Raw genomic sequence first — 22,192 nt, 5'->3', positions numbered from 1 at the left:
CTGCTTGTTTGCTTGGTGCCTTGATGTCAGAATGACCTACAAAGTAACTGGTGATACAGATGAAAGTGCTGATGAAAATACTGGAATTAAGATATAGATCAATCATGATCTAACTAAATTTTATACCATGCTAGAATTTCTTAAATGGAACTTATCTACTGGGTTTAAATCTCACTATATTCATGCAGTCAGCAATAGAAAATTCATGTTTAGTTTTTTTTTGTTTTGATGGTACAGTATGCTCCTGGAATTCAGTTACAATGGATCACTGTTGCTTCAAGACCTACATTTGCAATGCAGAATAAAGACTGTCTTTATACTATCACTGTAATATAAAACCACATAATCATGGAATATTACAGCACAGAAACTGATTATAAAGCTCTTGTTGTAATTATTCCACTTCCTCCTCTCCTTGTTATTAAATTAAGCGAAAACTTACCACTGGAATACATAATCAAAAATTACAGTTGTTCCACCCATAGAAATAGGCTTACTTGTGTAGAGTAGTAGCAGGATGTCATGAGTTACAAATAATCTACACAAATGGTACATTTGCCATCTGTGGTTTTATTGGCAATAAAAATAATTACTGCTGCCTTTACATCTTGCAAACACAAGTCACTAATGCAAAGTCTATGGGTAAACTTCCCTTCTCTCTCTCTCTTTTCCCCCTTCCTTTACATATAGTTTTGTTTTTAAATACCAGATCAATCAGCAGGCAAAAGTTGCAGAAGTGAGTATTTTGTATTTCTTGATTTGGTTTTATTTTTCACTTTAGGTCACAGGAATAGGTGATGCAATATTGCTAGGTGGATGATACTTAAGAACTTCTATTAAAATGATTATTTGCCTTTTCACTTTAATCCAGTCCCCAAGTATATAAAAATACATTTTTCAAAATGCCTTCATGCAATCAAGTTCACTCATATAAGCTATGAGAAGTCATAATATCTAATTTATTTACTTTGATTGCCATGAAAGACCAGGGAATTAAAAAGAATTGCTGTTGTGCAATGGACAAGGCTGATTTAGCTTACCTGTCTCCAAACATAGTGCATTCTGTCAGCAGCGTCTAATTACTTTTCTGATAGATGAACATTGTTTAGTTGTCACAGTAAAGGAATTAATAGAGTTTCAAGGGGATGATGGCAGCCTGACACAGATCTCCTGAGGAATAATTGTGGCAAAATTAAATAAACAGAGATGGAAGTTTTATTACCCAAGTCCTGGATAGGTAAACTTATGAACTTTAGTTTCATAATTGGATGCAATAATACAGCTAGTTTTGTAAAACTGACAATCAGAGCATTTTCAGGGTAATGCACACCAGAGAACAGCCTGATTCATGTGAATTATCCCAAAATAAAACAGAAAGGAAAGTGCTGTTAAAACTCAGCAGCCTCAGCAACAACTGTTGAGGAATAAAGAGAGGTATCCATGTTTCAGATCAATAACCTTTCATCAGAACATCAACCTGAAACATTAACTCTCCTTCTCTCTCCATTGATGTTGCTTGACCTGCTGAGTCTTTTCAGCATTTTAAATTTTTTTTTCACAATTCCAGCGTCTGCAGTATTTCACTATTAAGTTATTCCGCACCAGGCTGAGAACTGTTGCATGGTTCCAGTTGGTTAAAATTAAGAACATTTTCATTATTTTTTCATGATATTAAAATAGGCTTCCACAGAAATCAAAGTAAATAAATTAGGCATTATTCCTTACAATATGTTTATATTCCAAAGTGTACATTATGTTGCATTCATATTAATGTGCTTCATGCAACTCCACTGCACCATCTGCAGGGCAGTATTACCAATAACATCAGTGCTAGCTTGGATTGTGAATTGTATAAACTGAAATTGCCAGTGCCAAAATCCACAAAGCATTTAACAATATCTCTGTTTAGCTAGTACTGTCAATTAGACAAAGGCACATAAAGAAATCTATGTAAATGTTAATTCAATACAGACTGACCTTCAGATAATGGCTTTGTTGTCCTGAACTGTTTACATCATTCATTACTCCATTGAACAGTTTACCATTTTGCCAAAAACATTAAAAATATTAAAATTTCAGGTTAGCTTATAGTATAGGTTATGAGCAAAATGTAATAAACAAGAAATGTTAATAAAATAGATAACCAGAAGTCTTTGCAGCTGAGTTTGAAATTAACCTCAAATCTGTGAATAAGGTAACCAATATTAATCAAAGAATATTTTTCCTTACAGTGCACTTTCATATCAAAACATTATTTGGAGAATTACTATTCAATTTGTTAGTTTACCTTTGAACTGACTTATGTATCTCAACCAAAAGGTTACACCAACCAAACTAGTACATGACCCAGCAAAGTCAATTAGATCCTGTATATAACCAAATGAAGTAAGATGTATATTAACATCAATGAAACACAATCAACAGCATCAGCCTCCCTCTCCTTGTAACCTCTTCCAAACCTATAACCTTTGAGATATCTGATCTCCAAATTGATTTCTTGTGCATCCTCAGTTTTATTCACTCCTCCATTGGCAGCTGTGCCTTCATTTACCGAGACTCTAAGCACAAGATTTCCTTCCATAAACAGTTCCATCTCTTTTCTCTTCTTCAAAGCAAAACCTACTTCTTTGACCAAGATTTTGTCATCTGCTCTGAAATCCCCTGGGGCTCAGATTATGCTAGGACATTTCACTGCATTAAAATTTTACATAAATGGGTGTTATTATTGTTGAGGAACATTTAGAATTCTCGGTGATGTTAAATAACTCAGAGCTTAAACCTAATATCTCAGCAGTTGCTTGTTTCACTTTATAATAGTGTACAGCTAAATTCAGTGTTCAAGATTGTCAGACAAAATGATTATGTTTAATATTCATATTCTGTGTGTCGCTGGCACATTTTCAGTAATGAGTTATTCTTTTAAAGCTAAAGTGCAGAGGCCTGGAAATTTTTTCAGGCACGTGGGCCTTAAAATTGATATCTGTGACACACCTGAGATTGGGTTTTGGATAAGTAATTGAAGCAGATTAGGTAAATGTCCAAAGAGAAAGTTGGGTGGTGAGTCAAATTGGGAATTAATTTTTTTTGAGCTTGGGGAGTGAACTGGCATTTGATAATTGTGAATAGCTGATATGGGGAGCTGGTCCTTTGAAAGTTGGGTCTGAAGGGACACACCTGCATCAATAGAGAGAAAACAGGGAATTATAGATCAAAAAATAAACTGCTAGAAGAACTCAGCATTTAAGCAGCATCAGTGGAGGCTAAGGAATGGTCAACGTTTCAGCTCAAGATCCTGCATCAGGACTGAAAGTGTAGAGGGAAGATAGACAGTACATATACCAGCTGTTTGTTTTGCTCCAAAATCCAGCATTGGCATCTCTTGTGTCTCAATTATAGATCAGTTAGCCAGACATCAGTAGTGGAGAAAATACTAAAGACCATTATAAAAGATGTAATAGCAGAGCATATGGAAAAGAATGACAGGAATGGTCAAAGTCATTGGTCAAAAGGAAACCACGCTTGACAAATTTACTAGAATTTTTTGCGGCTGTAACTGGTGGAATGGATGGGGAGAACCTGTGGATGTTGCGTATTTGGACTTTCCAAAGGGTTTTAACAAATCCCACAGAAGAGATTAGTGTGCAAAATTAAAGCACAGAAGATTGGGGATAATGTACTAGCATGGATAGAGAACTGGTTGGCAGATAGGAAACAAAGAATGGGAATAAATGGGTCCTTTCTGAGTGACTAGTAGGGTACTGTAAGGTTCAGTGCTTGGATCCTAGCTATTCATGATATATATTAATTATACTATGATATATAATCATATTAATAGTTGACAGAATTAAATAGAATATCTCATAAGTGTGCAGTTGACACAAGACAAGATGGCAGCTGTGAGGAAGATACAGTCAATGTGATTTGGACTGGTTGACTGAGTGGACAAATACATGGCAGATGCAGTATGATGTGGATAAATGTGAAATTATTTACTTTGGGGGCAAAAACAGGAAAGCAAATTATTATCTGAACAGCAATAGATTAGGAAAGGGCCTCCTTGTTCACCAGTTGAAGAAAGTAAACATGCAAGTGCAGCAGGTGACGAAGAAGGCATATGATATTTTGTCCTTCATTACAAGAGAATTCAAGTATAGGAGCAAGGATGTCTTACTCCAATTGCACAAAGCCTTGATGAGACGATACCTTGAGTACTCTGTGCAGTTTTGGTCTCCTTATCTGAAGAAAAATATTCTTGCAATGGAGGGAACTCAGCAAAGGTTTACCAGACTGGTTCCTGGAACGACAGGAATGATACACGAAGAGAATGATATACAAGAGTGAAGGTAGGACCGATTAGAGACAAAGGTGGGAAGATGTGCCTGGAAGCTGTGGAAGTGGGTGAGATCCTCAATGAATACTTCTCTTCAGTATTCACCAAGGAGAGGGGCTTTGATGACGCTGAGGACAATGTTGGTAAGGTTAATGTTCTGGAGCCTGTAGATATCAAGAGGGAGGATATATTGAAGCTGTTAGAAATTATTAGGACAGATAAGTCCCCAGGGCCTGACGGAATATTCCCCAGGCTGCTCTGTGAGGCAAGGGAGGAGATTGCTGAACTGTTGGCTAGGATCTTTGAGTCCTCGTTGTCCACGGGAATGGTACCAGAGGATTGGAGGGTGGCAAATGTTGTCCCCTTATTCAAAAAAGGAAGTAGGGATAGTCCAGGGAATTATAGACCAGTGAACCTTATGTCTGTGGTGGGCAAGCTGTTGGAAAAGGTTCTTAGAGATAGGATCTATGGGCATTTAGAGAATCATGGTCTGATCAGGGACAGCCAGCATGGCTTTGTGAAGGGCAGATCATGTCTCACAAACCTGATAGGGTTCTTTGAGGAGGTGACCAGGAAGATTGATGAGTGTAGTGCAGTAGATGTGGTCTACATGGATTTTAGTGAGGTATTTGACAAGGTTCCACATGGTAGGCTTCTTCAGAAGGTCAGAGGGCATGGGATCCAGGGAGGCTTGACCGTGTGGATTCAGAATTGGCTTGCCTGTAGAAAGCAGAGGGTTGTGGTGGAGGGAGTACATTCAGATTGGAGGGCTGTGACAAGGGTGTCCCACAAGGATCAGTTCTGGGACCTCTACTTTTGGTGATTTTTATTAATGACCTGGATGGGGGGTAGAAGGCTGGGTTTGCAAGTTTGCAGACGACACAAAGGTTGGTGGTGTTGTGGATAGTGTGGAGGACTGTCGAAGATTGCAGAGGGACATTGATAGGATGCAGAGCTGGGCTGAGAGGTGGCAGATGGAGTTTAATCCAGAGAAGTGTGAGGTAGTACACTTTGGAAGGACTAACTCCAGAGCAGAGTACAAAGTTAATGGCAGGATTCTGGGTAGTGTGGAGGAGCAGAGGGATCTGAGGGTTCATATCCACAGATCACTGAAAGTTGCCTCGCAGGTGGATAGGGTAGTTAAGAAAGCTTATGGGACATTAGCATTCATAAGTCGTGGGATCGAGTTTAAGAGTTGTGAGGTAATGATGCAGCTCTATAAAACTCTGGTTAGACCACACTTAGAATACTGTGTCCAGTTCTGATGGCCTCATTATAGGAAGGATGTGGAAGCATTGGAAAGGGTGCAGAGGAGATTTACCAGGATGCTGCCTGGTTTGGAGAGTATGCATTATGAGGAGAGACTAAGGGAGCTAGGGCTTTACTCTTTGGAGAGAAGGAGGATGAGAGGAGACATGATAGAGGTGTACAAAATATTAAGAGGAATAGATAGAGTAGACAGCCAGCACCTCTTTCCCAGGGCACCAATGCTCAATACAAGAGAGCATGGCTTTAAAGTAATGGGTGGGAAGTTCAAGGGAGATATCAGAGGAAGGTTTTTTACCCAGAGAGTGGTTGGGGCATGGAATGCGCTCCCTGGGGTGGTGGTGGAGGCAGGTACATTGGTCAAATTCAAAAGATTGCTTGATAAGCATATGGAGGAATTTAAAATAGAGGAATATGTGGGGGGAAGGGGTTAGATAGTTTTTAGGCGAGTTTTAAAGGTTGGCACAACATTGTGGGCCAAAGGGCCTGTATTGTGCTATACTTTCTATGATTCTATGAAATTGCAATGATTGGATTTATTCTTTTAGAGCTTAGAAGAATGAGAGTGTAACTCACAGAAGCCTGTAAATTCCAACAAGTCTGGACTGGATGTAGGAAGGATGGTCCTGATGGTGGGGAAGGCCAGAACTAGGGGTAACTAAGGAGTCAGGGTAAGCCATTTAGAACTCAGATGTGGAGAATTCCTCACCCAGAGAGTGGTCAACCCAAAGAATTCTGTACTACAAAAACAGTTGAGGTGAAATCATTAAATATATTTCAAAATTAGATATAACTTTAAAGGCTAAAGAGATAAAGGGATACAGGGAGAAAGCAAGAACTGAATTTGGATGATAAGCCATGATTGTATTGAGTGGTGGAGCAGCTATGAAGGGCTGAAAGGCCACTCCTATTTTCAATGTTTCCATGTTTCTATTTGCCATTTTGGATTTTTTTTCAGATAAGACACACCTCTGCAATTTTCCACACTGCTGGCCATATACCTATGTTCTGACCATACTTGAACAAATAATGGGCAGGATTTTCATACATCTGAAAAGCCTGCTGGAATGCTGTCATGGTTTTCATTGTTAGTGCTATGCTGCTTCTTCCTTAGTGCAGCATGATGTGCCATATGTCATCAATAGCAGTTGCTAATTTTCCCCATCCATAACTGTTCATGGAACACGAGAACAGGTTCTGCTCCAGGATATCTTTATAACGTTTAGTCAGCGTGTGGTGGAACCACGACATAACAATTCATTTTAATAACTTGTCCATGTCAATGCACATGGATCTGCATCAACTCAGTACCACTTGACTCCACCCAAGTTAGTACCTCATATTCAAACTTTTGCTTTATTTCTTTGTATCCTTTGGATGGTACAAAAATATTGTATGCATTTTTATTCACACCATGATAGCAGAATTGGGAACAGATTAATGTGCCATTTGACAGTAGGACAGACTGGAAATAATTGCAGCATTACGTAGTTTGAGCATAGCAAGCCACATTTCAATTTTCCCCAGGCTCTGTCTCTGTGTTGTTCAAGTCCTGGTCAAACCTCTTTGCTTTCAAAAGATGAGCACAACATTAGAGCATGCAAGGAGAAGGTACATAATTGTCTGACATATTTCATAATGAATATTTGTGTTGGAATCGATAGTTCCTTATGAATGCTTGACAAGTGCTGACTGAACCATATTTTGATGAAGCAGAAGTAGAGCCCATAGTTTTGGCTGCATTTGCAAATCTTTCAATCAGCTGCTGAGTGTAGTTTCAAAAAGCATAAACTTTAAAGGATGTGAATTAATCTAGTATTGTTTCTCATGAAAACTTGTGGTTAAATAATTAGCCCCAAGACACTAAAATTTGAAGCAACCTGATACTTTCTGGAAATGAAAATCAAAAAACTGCAAATTTTATAAATCTGAAATAAAAATAGAAAACGCTTAAAAATGCTGGAAACACTCAGGAGGTCAGGCTGCATCTGTGGAAAGCACATAGGTCATATTGCATTTGTTTTTTTATTTCAAAAATAAACTTTATCCCTAATAAAAAATATATACAAAAGAACAAGCACAGTGCAAAATATTTTACATTCATGGTCTATATATTCAGCAGTGTTAACTTTTTTTTTAAAACCATAGCACTGTTGCCACTCATGTGCCACCCTGGGGTAATACACCATTTCAATGTTTGAGGGGCTTCCCCACCCAACTCCACCCCTCCATGTGCGGTAGCAGAAGGAGCCTAGTCTGTGGTCCTACTCACAGAGCCTTTGCTTTGGCTGCACCAAGCTTCAGTGCGTCCTTCAGCACGTTCTCCTGCAGCCTGGAATTTGCCAGTCAGCAGCATTCTCTTTCAGACAACTCACTGTGCTGGAAGTACCAACAAGTTTCGGGCAGACCAAAGAACATTTTTCACCAGTTGATAACCTTCCAGCAGCACTTGGTGTCCGTCTTGGTGTGTGCCCCTGGGAACAGCCCATAGGTCAGAGAGTCCTCTGTTACGCAGCTGCTGGGCATGAACTGGGACAATGACCCTTACACCCTTCTCCACACTCTCTTAGCAAATCCACAGCCTGCAAGGAGGTGGGTGACCACCTCTTCCCCTCTGCAGCCATCCCAAGGGCAGCAATGCCTTGTAGATGATATTTCATCTGTACGGAAAGGATCTGTCTGTGAGGGCCCCTCTCACTGCCAGCCAAGAGAGGTCTTGGTGCTTGTGGTGAGTCCTGGCAATGAGGCATTTTGCCAGACGATTTGGACAGTTTGCTCAAGGAACCACCCCACAGTATCCATAGATACAGCTGTTTTTTTGTTTCAAAATAAACTTTATTCAAAATAAAAATATATATACAAAGAATAGGCAGTGCAAAACCTTTACATTCATAGTCAATGTATTCAGCAGTGTTTACATTTTCTTTAAAAGACCCATAGCACCGTTGCCACTCATGTGATCCACCTGGGGTGATACACCATTTCAATACTTAAATATTTAAGGGGCTTCCCCACCTGACCCAGCCCCTCCATGTCCGGTAGTGGAAGGGGCCTAGACATTGGTCCTTCCCCATCAAGCCCTTGCATTGGCTGCACCGAACATCAGTGCATCCCTCAGCACATACTCCTGCAGCCTGGAATATGCCAGCTGGCGGTATTTCCCTATGGACATCTTGCTATGCTGAGAGACCAAGAAGTTTTGGGCAGACCAAAGAGCATCTTTCACTGAGTTGATGATCTTCCAGCATCAGTTAATGTCTGTCTCAGTGTGTGCCCCTGGGAACAGCCCGTAGATCAGAGTCCTCTGTTATACAGCTGCTTGGGATGAACCGTGACAAGGGCCCTTGCATCTTTCTCTACACCCTCTTCACAAACCCACAGCCTGCTAAGAGGTGGGCGACCGTCTCATCCCCAGTGCAGTTATCCTGGGGGCAGCGCACGTCAGGAGTAATATTCCGACCATGCAGGAAGTATCTTATTGGGAGGGCCCCTCTCACTGCCAGCCAAGTGAGGTCTTGCTGCTTGTTGATGAGTTCTGGTGATGAGGTATTCTGCCGGATGTTTTGGACAGTTTGCTCAAGGAACCACCTCACAGTATCCATTGAGTCCTTGTCCTGCAGTATCTGCAGGACAATCCATGCTGACCACTGTCTGATGGACTTATGGTCAAAGGTGTTGGTCTGGAAGAACTTTTCCATGAAGGACAGGTAGTGCGGCAACGTCCACTTGACTGGGACGTCGCCAGACCCATCCTTTGCAACTCCGGGGACAGATAGAACCTCAGCATGCAGTGACGCTTGGTGCTCATGTATTTGGGTTCCATGCACAGCCTGATGCAGCCACACACGAAGGTGGTCATCAGGATGAGGGCAACATTGGGTACACTTTTGCCCCTGTTGTCCGGGAACTTGTGGGTCGTGGCCTGTTGGACTCATTCCATCTTGGATCTCCAGATGAACTGGAAGACGGAACGGGTGATTTCAAAGCCAGAGGAGGGCTCATCCATGCCCCGCTCCTCCTGCTTGGAAATCACCTGTGCCGTCTTCTAGTTCATCTGGGGATCCTAGATGGAACAAGTCTGATGGGTCACAATGCACAAGTCCCTGGACAATGGGGTCAAAAGTGTACCCAGTTCTGCAATTGGTGGTAATATATTTGCATGAAAGAGGACTGGCTATCCTACAGAAAACACTCAGGATAAATGGGTCACTTTTAGGTGAGCAGGTGGTAATTTAAAGGGCACTACACAGTTCAGTATTTGGACATTAATTATTTACAAACTATATTAATGACTTAAATGAAAGCATAGAGTGTATTAAAGCCAAATTTGCTGATGATAAAAAGATAGACAGAAATGCAAATTATAAGGAGGACACAAATGCCTAGAAATTCTACCTAAGGCTCCTCTTTATTTAGTTGTAACTTGAGCAAAAAAAACATCTTGTGCATCCCTAGAAATGTCCATCATTTCCTGTCGAAGTCCTGACCATCAGGAAATTGGACTGGGTGTTTCCTGTTCCAGTTTACTCTAATGGCAATGTTATTTCCCTTCATGTTTTGCAAGTATGATCATAACATCAATGTCTGCAGCATCCATTACTTACTTACCAACAGAAAATGGATCAAGAGGTCACAACTTAAAGACTTTCAATGAACACACAGTTCAACAAGTTGTATATCCTGCAGGAAATTGTGAATCTTATTGAATTAACGGGACACAGCTGGGATGTCATTTCTTATATTTTATGAGGATGTTCCCCTCCCACCAGTCATTTTAATGTCTTAGAAATGCCTTTGTCAGTAGCCCTGAGCAACTGTGGACTGATACCTTGAGTTCACAGATGAAGAGAAACAAAGGACTGCAGACGCTGGAATCTAGATGAAAAACACGATGATGCTGGAGGAACTCAGTAGGCCAGGCAGCATCTGTGGAGAAAAGCAGGCGGTCAACGTTTCGGTTCAGGACCCTTCTGTCCAGTCCTGAAGAAGGGTCCTGACCCGAAACTTTGACCTCCTGCTTTTCTCCATGGGTGCTGCCTGGCCCGCTGAGTTCCTCTAGCATCATTGTGTTTTGAGTTCACAGATGCCTTGTTCCGTGGCCTCAGTTTTGTCACTGTCTGAGGCAGCTTGAGGCCATGCATGGACAGGCCCAATCTGTCTTCTTCATAACATGTGGACCCACATTCAAATACACATTAAACCACGCTTTTGCTCCAAATTTTCCCCTCTCAGTCTATGCCCCTATTTCCCATCCTCACCCTGGTAGCTACCATAGAGAGTCCCTTAGAGAGTCCCATAGAGTCCCTTCAACAATGTCAACACACTTCCTAGCAAGCAGTTGGCAAATGAGATAGCAGCTTGTTACAGCTACTCTCTGTGAAAGTGCAAGTCAGGATTTAATACTTCTTAATGGGAGTCAACCACAAAAATGTTTTTTTAAAGGAAGGAGTCCCAACTTCGTGTTTATTTTAGTAATTCCCTGATTTGGCATTATGGAAAATCATAACATAAATTTAGCACACCAAATTGAGTGAAATTCAATTTCTCGGCTAAAGAGTTTGCAAAGTGATATAGACAGGTTAAGAGAATGGGCAAAATTCTGGTCAACGAAGTAAAATGTGGGGAAGTGTGAGGTTATCCATATCAGTAGTAAAGCAGGATATAGAACACCACAGAATGCTCAACAGGATCTCTGTAGCCTTGTACGTAAAACAGAGTTAGCAAGCAATAAGTACGAAAGGGAGTGGGGATGTTGGCCTATAATGCAAAGGGGATGGAGTATATATGTAGGGATATCTTGCTACAAATGTATAGGGCACATGTGGAGCACTGTTTTCAGTTCAGTTTCCTTATTTAATACAATTCAGTGAAGGCTCACTAGCCTGGTTCCTAGGACAACAAGGTTTTCTTGTGAGGAAAGTTGAGCAGTGTGGGTCAAGACTGGTTGAAATTTAGAAGAATGGGAGGTGACCTTATTGGAAGATATCTGCTTCTTTTGGTGGCTTGAGAAGTTAGACATGGGTGAATCTAGAACCAGGGAGCATTGTTTTCCAAAATGAGGGATTACCTTTATGATGGAGATGAGAAAGAATTTCTCAGAGGGGTGTAAATCTTTGGGATCTTCTTTAACCAAGAGAGTTGTAGAGGCTAATTCATTGAAAATATTCATGACTAAGTTAGATAATTTTTTTGACAATAGGAGAGCCAAGGGTCAATGTTCCTGAGGCCAAGATATATTCAGCCATAATTTTATCAAATGGTGGAGTAGGGTGGAGGGGCCAAAAATTCTATTCCAACTCCTTTATCTTTTGTTCTCATTGAAAACGATATGTTATTCAAGTATGCAAAATGTGTTACTCTGGCAAAGCTGAAAGATCTGATTTAAAAATACAAGTCAATTTTATTTGCATTTAGTTGACCTATTGTAATCTGTAATATAGGCTGCTTATAATTTTTATTGTTACTTCAATCATTTGCAAATGCAATGGTATCGACCAGTTTTGATGATCTTATTTGCAGTCATTTTTGTTTGGATATAAATTAATCAAATACCATAGGTTGTTATTTTAGTTTTGGGCTAATATAGTGGCAATTAGGATTGAAAAATGTTATAGTGTTTCCAATCAAAAGTAAATAGACAAAGAAAAGATTGGATTCTCCGTGGAGTTTTTAATGTTAATTGCCTCTGCCTGAATCAGAGAATGATATGACACAAAAAGAGAAGCCATGCTATCTGTTGCATTTGTACAGTGGTGCCATAATGCAGTGGGACAGTGCAGAGGCACAGCTGGTACAGATCCAGTGACCTGGCTTCAATCCTGACCTCCAATGCTATTTGTGTGATGACATGGCTTCCCCTCCCCCTGGTCCTCCTGTTTCCTCTCAAATCCTAAAAGATGTGTGGGCTGGTAGCTTAATTTGCCACTGTAAATTGCCTCTAAAATGTAGGGGAATGGTAGATCCTGGGGGAGCTGATGGGACTTTGCAGAGAATAAAATATGATTACTGCAGGATTAGTATAAAATGGGTATTTCCTGGTCAGCATGTTCTTGTTGGGCCAAAGGCCTGTTTCTGTACTGCATTACTCTATGACTCTATAATGCAGCCTCTTTGAAAGAACTCTCCAAATGGTCCCACTCCCTGCTCTTTCCACATATACCTTCAAATTACATTCCACTTCTTCCCTTTGTATTTTATGATGTGAAACATTACCAAGGCTCTTATTGCATTTTCATCTTATCAATTGTGTGTGCAGAAAACAGCTTGAAAAATAAATATGTAATAACAGGCTATGTGTTTAATTATAAGCTTCACCAGCCTGATGAAAACACATAGGAATAGGTAGTCAGTGCTTGATAAAAGTCAAATCTCAATTGTAATAGAAAAGTGTAATCTGCCAGGCGCTCTCTGTATCAGAACATTTACCACTTAAACCATAAAAATAATGTTTCCAAACAATTTTCCACATGGATTATAATTATCCAGGAAATGTTTCCATCGGTTAAGTGGAAAATATGACTAATTTACATCTTTATTGCATTCATCTATTTTCAAACCAAACTAATTTTTTTCAAAAGGACAAAGGGTGGTTACAAATTTAAAATCTTATAAAAATACAAATTACTTTTTGCAAAAAACTTTATGTAAGAAGGATTAGATTTTTTTTATCTGCTGCTTTATGCAGGAGACTAAGTACAAGCAACATTAAATTGATGTACTTAAATACAGATTGAATAGCTGCTTGTTATAAATGGAACAGTCATCATAAAGAATGAAGCAAAGAAGTACTACTTTGGTAAAATGGAATTCTACAATTTTTAAAATGGAACTTGACTATGTATATAATTGGAATTTATACAGGCATTTTATTCGTTATTTTAAAAGATGCCTATCATTTCTTTGCAGAAGTTTCTTTTCTAATAACCTGGCTAGTATAATATTCCCTTCATCATATTATTGATATATACTGCTGAACCTTACAGGAAACATGGGACCACTCAATGTTTTAGGTGTTCTAGTGTTGTAAGTGTTAAAGATGAATCTCAGACAGGACTGAAGCAAAAATCAAGTCTCTAATATTGCACACATTACCAATAGGTATTCCAGGTACGCTGATCTGTGTATTGTTTACTATTGGCTTGCAGTTAAAGTTAGGCAGCCTAAATATTTGTATTAAGATCATGCTGAGCATTTTTCCTGAAGAAGTTCTACTGCTTGCACTTTTATGGGACTGATAGGCGTTGTAACAAAAAGCTTAAAGCTATTTATTTCTGGTGCAAAATATTGTGGCTCATTATAATTTTCATGTTCCCTAAGTTCAGTTAAATGTGTATTGTGATTCCTGTGCAACTGTAATCAAATGCATCGCTGGTTTTTGGCTAGTGATGTCCCACAGCATACTTAAGTCAACTTTAGTCATCTTCTGGGAAGCCCACTATGGTTGTAAATGGGCATTTATAAAATTAGTCAATTGTTTTTACCCCTGCAGCTTGAGTTTTATTTTCTGGGTTTAATAACACCTACAAAGTATTATCAGTTTTATTATTGGAATCTAAGAGGAATGAAACTGCCCTTGTCCATCAATTTTTGTGCCTGTAACAAGGTCAAATAACTTTTATAAGTAAAGTATTTACTTGAAAATTCATCTCAGTGTAGGCAATATAAAATAACATTGCTCATGTCTAAATAAATCAGCACCAAATCTAAACTGAATCAAGCAAGAAAATTCCTTGTAGATGTTACTGTTGCCTGGAAATTCAATTGCTTAATGTATTTTTTCAGAGTTATGTAACGGAAAATCAATAAATTTTGAGTAAAACCCATTAACAACAATTTCTGGGTGATTTTGTATCACTCAGAAAATTCAACAGTACCTTCTTTCTAGCATGCATTAGGTTTTTGGCCCGAAACATCGACAATTCCTTCCCCCCATGGTTGTTGCTTGACTTGCTGAGTTCCTCCAGCAGATTGTTGGTTGCTCTGAATGTAATCATTCTAACCTGTAGAAATAACCAAATTACAAAACTACTTGTGGCTGATTTTGATATGCTTCAGTATGCAGGAAGAGACTGAGGCTGTAATAATTGCATGACTCAAATTAGTGCTCCATTTCTTCTTCCAAACCATTTGTTGCAGAAGTGAGTGGTCAGATTGCCAAATGTTTCAGGACCCTACCAAATCAGGTACCATTGTAAAGACCATATGTGGTGCCATTGCTTGTAGGCAAAGGGTAGCCAAACCAACCTTCACCTACTTTTTACCCAGTGAATTGCCGATTGAGTGTTTCATACAGACTCCCAGACATGGAATGAAAGGATCTAGAAAAATAAATATTCAAGTCTAATGGTGGAGCTATCCTCATGGTCCTTACTACATGAACATTAGGTTGATATAAACAATATAACCTTACCAACAAAATAGAGGAAGATGGGTTTCTTAGGAAACTCTGCCTACATCTGTAGATGTGGGGTGTTGGCTAGGGACAAGGACAAGTAGTCCACCTATGATATAAACTCATCTGACTTGGTTTTCTTCCTTAAGAATTTTTTTTCTTCTCCAAAAGCCTCAGAATGGGAGGTTTAATCATTCTTTGAACAAGTTAACATTTTTTAAAGCAATGATCATTGGCAAATGGTTCAGTTCAAGGTTTATTCTCAACCTTATCATCAATTTTTGATGCTGAACAAAATTAATTCATCCTAAGCAAAATCAAAATGAGGTAATCCATTTTTTTTACCAGAAAGTAGTTAAAAATGAAAGAAGTTTCATCTTTAAAACTATCTTATTTTAGGGACCTTGAAATGTTTTAACTATCTCTTTCTTTTTTTTTGCAATATTTTTATTAAATCCATGAAAGAAAATACAAAGTACATGCATCAAAAAAGAGAGTAAAAATACTACTGAATACGTTGTGTTAAATCATACTTAAGATCACAATACTCTAAATTAATAATCACATATAATAGTTAGTTAATAAAGGAAAAAAAGATTGAAATATTTTATTATATAAAAAAATCTACTCCCACTACCAAAAACCGAAGCTGTTTGATGGAAAAAACAAGGAAAAACCTTTAAAAACATAACAGTGTCAGCCAAGATCTGCGTTTTAGTCACCAAATCAGAGATTTTGAAAATACTTCAAAAAAGGTCCCCACAAGGTTTGAAAGTCTAAGTTAGATTCAAAACCTGAACAGCAAATCTTCTCTAGATTCAGGTATGACATAACATCCCGTAACCATTGAGCATGAGTAGGCGGAGTAACTTCCTTCCATTTAAGCAATACAGCTCTCCTGGCTATAAGAAAAATTAAAGCCAGAGTTTGTAAATCAGAAGCCTTCAAAGTTATATCTTTTTCTCCAACGATCCCAAATAGTTCAGTCAAAGGATTAAGTTTAAAATTTATTTTGAAAAGTACAGAAAAAGTATGACTGACCTCTGTCCAATATTTTTTAAGACTCTGACACATCCAGAACATGTGAATTAAAGAAGCCACTCCGTTATTACATTTGTCACAGTAAGGAGATATAACGGAATAAAAACAGGATAGTTTATCTTTAGACAAGTGAGCTCTATGGACCACTTTAAATTGAAGGAGAGAATGACGGGCACATACTAAGGAAGTATTAACCAACTTGAAAATTTCATTCCAAGTTTCCTCAGAAATTGACATCTGCAAATCTTGTTCCCAAGCGTTTTTAATTTTATCTAGTGTCACCTTACTCATTCCTAGTAATCTATCATAAATATTAGATATTGAGCCATCCTGAAAGGGTTCCAAATTAAAAATTACATCTAATAAATTTTTATCAGGACTCAAAGGAAAAGAATGTAATTGAGATTGAAGAACATCTCTAATTTGTAAATATCTAAAAAAATGAGATTTTGGTAAATTATACTTGGTAGACAATTGTTCAGCCAAAGAAAGGTTTCCTCCAACAAACAGATCTTGAAAACAAGTAATACCTAATTTATCCCACTCTTTAAAAACTACATCAGTCATAGAAGGTTTAAAAAAAATAGAGAAAATGGGACTGGACAAAGAAAAAACTCAATAAACCAAAATATTTTCTAAACTGTAACCAAATCCTCAAAGCATGTTTTAAATGTTTTAACTATTGTGGCTGTGTTACATCAATGATAATCCTGAGAAGGTCTAATTTTGGGGGCTGAAGAGTATCATTTATTGAACAATGGCGGCTCATATGTTGTTGCATTGTGGGATATAACTAAATGAAAAATGTATATCTGAATGGTAAAGCAATAAATTCTTTCTCAAATCTGGCAGGTATTAAAATGCACAGGTGGTTTTGTAATTCAGTTATAGATTTATTTTCAATGTATAGCTCCACTTTCCATTCCTAACTGACAACATCCAGTCATTAACCTTTGTTATATCTGTAAATTACTGGCTGGAATGTTAGTAGAATAACCTTGATCTTTAACCCATATTTTGAGATCTTGCAGCAGAAATAATGAAATGTTTCTCCTGAAACAAAGAAACACAAGCATAGTAATTAGGGGAGAACTTAGCAGTAGCAGGATTGGATGCAAAACTATAAAGAAAAAGTTTGATTCTATGGTTCATTTAAAAAGAATGAGAATATTTTCTTGACTTCTACTTGATGCTTTATATCACAGTGAAACAACATTCCTACCAGGGAGGCAGAACAGGAAATAGGGCATTGCATTCTCAACTTACAGACATTGTCAGCCATCAACAGTGATGTGAAGAAGTTCTCCGCTTGGACCTGCCAGTGCTCCCAGACAAAAAACAAAGGAAGAAAATAGTATTTAACAACCCCAAATTTGATTGCCAATGACTCATGATGGCTCCCTAAAATTTTTTATTTTCTCTCTGCAAGCTCCCTTAAGTGCAGATTATGCACCAATGATTAAATTAACGTCATTGGCTTGATACTAAAGTGCTAAGTGATGTAAGGGTCAAATCCATCTAATGCTTCTGTAAAATGTCTTATCTAAATGATGCCATGAAATTGGAATTACCTAGAAACTGTGGTCCAAACACTGAAATGGTATTTGAGATATACATTTCAAATATTAAGAGTAATTAGGTACTTTTTCTTCATGGCTCTCAGAAGGTTACCTCGATACAACATAAAGAGGAATGTGGGAAGGGAGAATTGAACAAATGAAACTGAGCCTGCTCAACTCAAACTATTGGATTTAATGCCAGATAGATTCCATTATGATGTGTAATCTCTTTTTTACAATTTTCTTCCAAGCACAATCCCTTTTTCTCTTTTATTTCTGTTCAATGTCCCTCCCATAGTAAATATTGCTGGGACCTCCAGATCATTTCTCCTCCATTCCAAATCTCACCATCACAACTGGACACAGTCTGATCATTTCTGCAGCATCCTTCAATTCAATCACATCCCTGAAGCTCAATACCCTTGCCTGACCTTTGAAGTTCTGACATGCTGCAATGTTTTGACTTGACTGTCAAAGTTATGATTCCTCCTGGTAGTTATGTCCTAACATAACCATCAAAGTCCCTACCTGCTCTCCAATGATCTCTCAGCTCAACTCACCATTGATCCCCCTGACTGATCCAACCCTCATAGTTCTGGTTGCCCCCACTCCCTCCCACCAGTCTCAACCAGACCTCAGTGAACTGATTCCATGCCAGGAATTTATCAGCTTCCCTATCGCCCATTTCCCCACCTTTGATTGCCTGTGGTGTACAACCTTCTTATTTTAAGAACGGAAAAAATAGTCGTAAGAGTAGACCATACAGCCTCATGAATCTGCTTCTTCATTCCGTGGGATTATAGTTGATCTTCTTCTTCAGCGTCTCTTCTTTGCTTTCATGCCCATATCCCCTTATCCCCTGATTCTCTGGATTCCACAATTCTATTGGAATAGAATCGATTAGTGTTAAATATACTCCTCCGGGGTGGAGAATTCCAATGATACATATTCTTCTGAAAGTAGATGTCATCAGTCCTAAGTGTCTGATCATTTATTTGGAGATAATACCCACTGCTTCGAGATTCTCCAGCCAAGGGAAACAACCTTATGGCATCCATCTTGTCCAGCCCCTTCAGAAGCTTACTTGTTTCAAAGGGACCCTCTCCAGAGTAAGTAGGTTCAATTTCTCAACCCTTCTCATCCAAGTATGCATTCATGTAAATCTTTGTTACACTGCATCCAAGACAAGTATGACCAATCCTAGTACATTACCCCAGCCTCATGACTCCTCTCCTTGTGTAACATTATCTTACTGGGCACATTATCAAATGTTTTTGGAAATCTAAATTTACTGCATATATCTCTGCTGGAAAAATCCTCAAAAAAAGTCTAATACACTTAGTAAACGTGATTTCCCTTTGATGAAATCTTGATGTCTGTGATGATCTTATCTTTTTCTATATCTTCTTTTGTACGATTTCAGGAGCAGAAATTGTCGGCATAGTTTTAACCTCAAATCCCCTCACTAATTACTTGCCCAGCTGGAGAGCAAATGTTATTCCAAGGTGTTGCCTTAAAAGTTCCATGGGACAAGAGTCACTACACCCCCCATGTCAAATCAATGTTTCCCAGTTACAGCCAAGAGAAGTTTTAAAGTGCCATATGTATTAGGTGGTTGCATTGGTCCTAATGCTGTTTAGGTTTTCCTAAAATACCACTTTATAACTTCCTAAGTAATGGCCGCCAACATTTTCCCAACAACTGATGTCAAGCTAACTGGCTTGCTGTACCTTGTTTTTTCTGTTCTCTCTCCATCCTGCACAATTGTTTTACATTTGCTGTTTTCTAATCTGGTGGCACCATGGTCAAATCCATGGAATTATGGCAGATCAAAGACAGAGCTAGCAGAGGAAAAGCATTTGTACACACTGTGAGTACAAAGTCTAAATATTGCACACAATACCTTGGGCACTATGCATCTTCATTTACTTTATCCCTGAAATCCCATGTTTTGCAGCCTAGCTCTTGACTTAGTGAACAACTTGGAGATTTCCTTATGAAATGGGTACAAAGAACCTGTCAGCTATTTGTTTAGAAATGTAACATGTGAAGCAGGTACTTATAACTTTGAGATTTGCACTTGGTCTGCAGTTTTAATTTGACAAACTGTGTGTTATAGTTCTGACTTGTTTATACTTGTCATTGTGTTCATTCCATGTAGTGCTGCTTTTGTTGCAAACCTCCCATAATAGTTTTCCTATTGCCAGCACATTTAACCCTACAGCTGTAAGCTGTGCTGAGAATGGACAGTCCTCTGGGTCTACCTGTGGTGGTAGAAACAGAATGTAGGTTAGGCAGCAACAGTGGAAAGAGAAACAAAGTTATTGTCTCCAATCACAGGCTAGCTCTAACTGGAAGATTTTTTTCAGAAATTGCTACTTTCCTCAGAGAGCTCCATCAATAAAAAACAGAACTTTATTGAAGAAGACAGGACCAGATATTCTTTCAGTTAAGCTGTTGAGAAAGTAAGTCTCCTAAAAAAAATCTGCCTCTCTTTAATTCTGCAGCAGCTCTTCAAGAGCTTCTGAGATCCTGATATCCTACCTTTCCAGGTGCCTCGGTGCTCATTGAACTTGAGGGAAAAAACTGTTCAAAAAGATGCATGAAAAATGATGTAAACTTCTTTCTGATTCTCTGGAAGGTTGAGCTGCCAAATCACTAACAAAGGTAGATGAATAGATGGAACATGATCCTTTTATTGGGCATTCTGGAAATGACCCTAATAGTGCTGGAAGAGGGAACATTAATGTTTGCCAATATTCTAAGCTTAATCTGTCAATAATACAGATTCAAATTTAATTATTGTTCTTAGTTTTTTTTCTCATTCCTCCTTGATTGTCTTTAAGCAGGATATATTATACAGGTTTTGTGCTCATCTATAACTTTAATGTGGCTGTGTAATTTAGCAATGGTTACATAAACAGATGTTCATAGGTGATGATGCCAAGATTGATGTTCAGTATTTTAAAAAGTCAATTCCAATACTTACTTGGGAGTATATAAGATTGTTGTTGAATCTGCTCTGGTAACCAATTCAAGTCCCAGAACCACCAGGAACTTGATCTGATCTGTCTTTTGCCTGCATTGCTCTCAATTAATACAATCAATTTTGTTTTCATTTAAGTGAAAAATAACATTGACATTCACTGTCAGTATAGAGGCCTTGCAAGCATCCAGCATATTCATCCAGCTAATAGAAAATAAACCAAATTACCTGACAAACAGATACAAATAATCAAGTTCTCAGGTTGATTTGTTACAGCATAACTGATTCTTTCTGCCATACTATCCATTTTATTTTGGGATATGCAATAATATTCCATTGGGAAAGTATGGGGTATGTTATATGTTGGAGTTACTTTTAAATTTATTGGTGTTCAAAAGGCTTGAGATTTGTCTTAAGTGACATAAAACTTTGAGGGAGAAGTTGTACTTAAAAGTCACAAACTGCATTGAATGTTTTTTTCTTGTAAACCAATTCATCTGAAATTGATGAAGGTGTTGAAGCATACTCTGAAGCATACATATTGGGTTGAAATGACTACACAGTACTTACTTTGCAAACAGCAAATGTTTATTTCTGGAAGGCTTCCCCAAGGAGGAAGGAGATAGCTTAATTGGCAGCTCCACTTGGCAAGCTCCAGGCAGGAGAGGACCCTGTGTCTGTGGTGTATATGAGTGTAAGTCTATCTTTAAGAACTGAGTGTACCATGTGTTATGACCTTGATATATTATTGTACCAGATACTACTGTTTATCTGGGAATTGCTGGGTTCAATAAAGGTTAACGTTTCAGGTCACTAGCTCTGTTTATCTTTCCATAGATGCTGCCTGACCTGCTGAGTTCCCTGTTCCGATGGGACGGTTCGCACCTGAACTGGAGGGGGACTAACATACTTGCGGGTAGGTTTGCTAGTGCTGCTCCGGGGGGTTTAAACTAGATTTGCAGGGGGAGGGGAACCGGAGTGCTAGAGCAGATAGTGAGGTGGAGGAGGAAAATGGTCATGCGAGGACTGCAAGTAGAGACAGAAATCAAAGGTTTGTACGTGATAGAAATGTTCTAAGGTTCATCTATTTCAATGCAAGGAGTATTGTAGGTAAGGCAGATGAGCTTAGGGCATGGATTGGCACATGGGATTACAACATTATTGTATTAGTGAGACCTGGTTGCAGGAGGGGCAGGACTGGCAGCTTAATGTTCCGGGATTCCATTTGTTTCAGACGTGATGGGGGTAGGGATGAAAGGGGGAGGAGTGGCATTACTAGTCAGGGAAAATATCACAGCTGTGCATAGACAGGATGGCCCTCCGGGCTCGTCTACAGAGGCCATATGGGTGGAGCTGAGGAACAGGGATGGTGTGGCCACACTAATAGGGTTGTATTATAAACTGCCCAATAGTCAGAGAGAATTGGAGGAACAAATCTGTCGTGAGATAGCAGACCGATGTAAGAAACAGAAAGTTGTAATAGTAGGGGATTTTAACTTTCCACATATTGACTGGGACTCCCACACTGTGAAAGGGCTGGATGGCTTAGAATTTGTCAAATATGTTCAGGAAAGTTTTCTAAATCAATATATAGAGGTACCAATGAGAGAGAATGCAAT

Source organism: Pristis pectinata, chromosome 12 (assembly GCF_009764475.1).
Source record: "Pristis pectinata isolate sPriPec2 chromosome 12, sPriPec2.1.pri, whole genome shotgun sequence".
Taxonomy (NCBI): domain Eukaryota; kingdom Metazoa; phylum Chordata; class Chondrichthyes; order Rhinopristiformes; family Pristidae; genus Pristis; species Pristis pectinata.
This window is presented reverse-complemented; position numbering follows the sequence as displayed.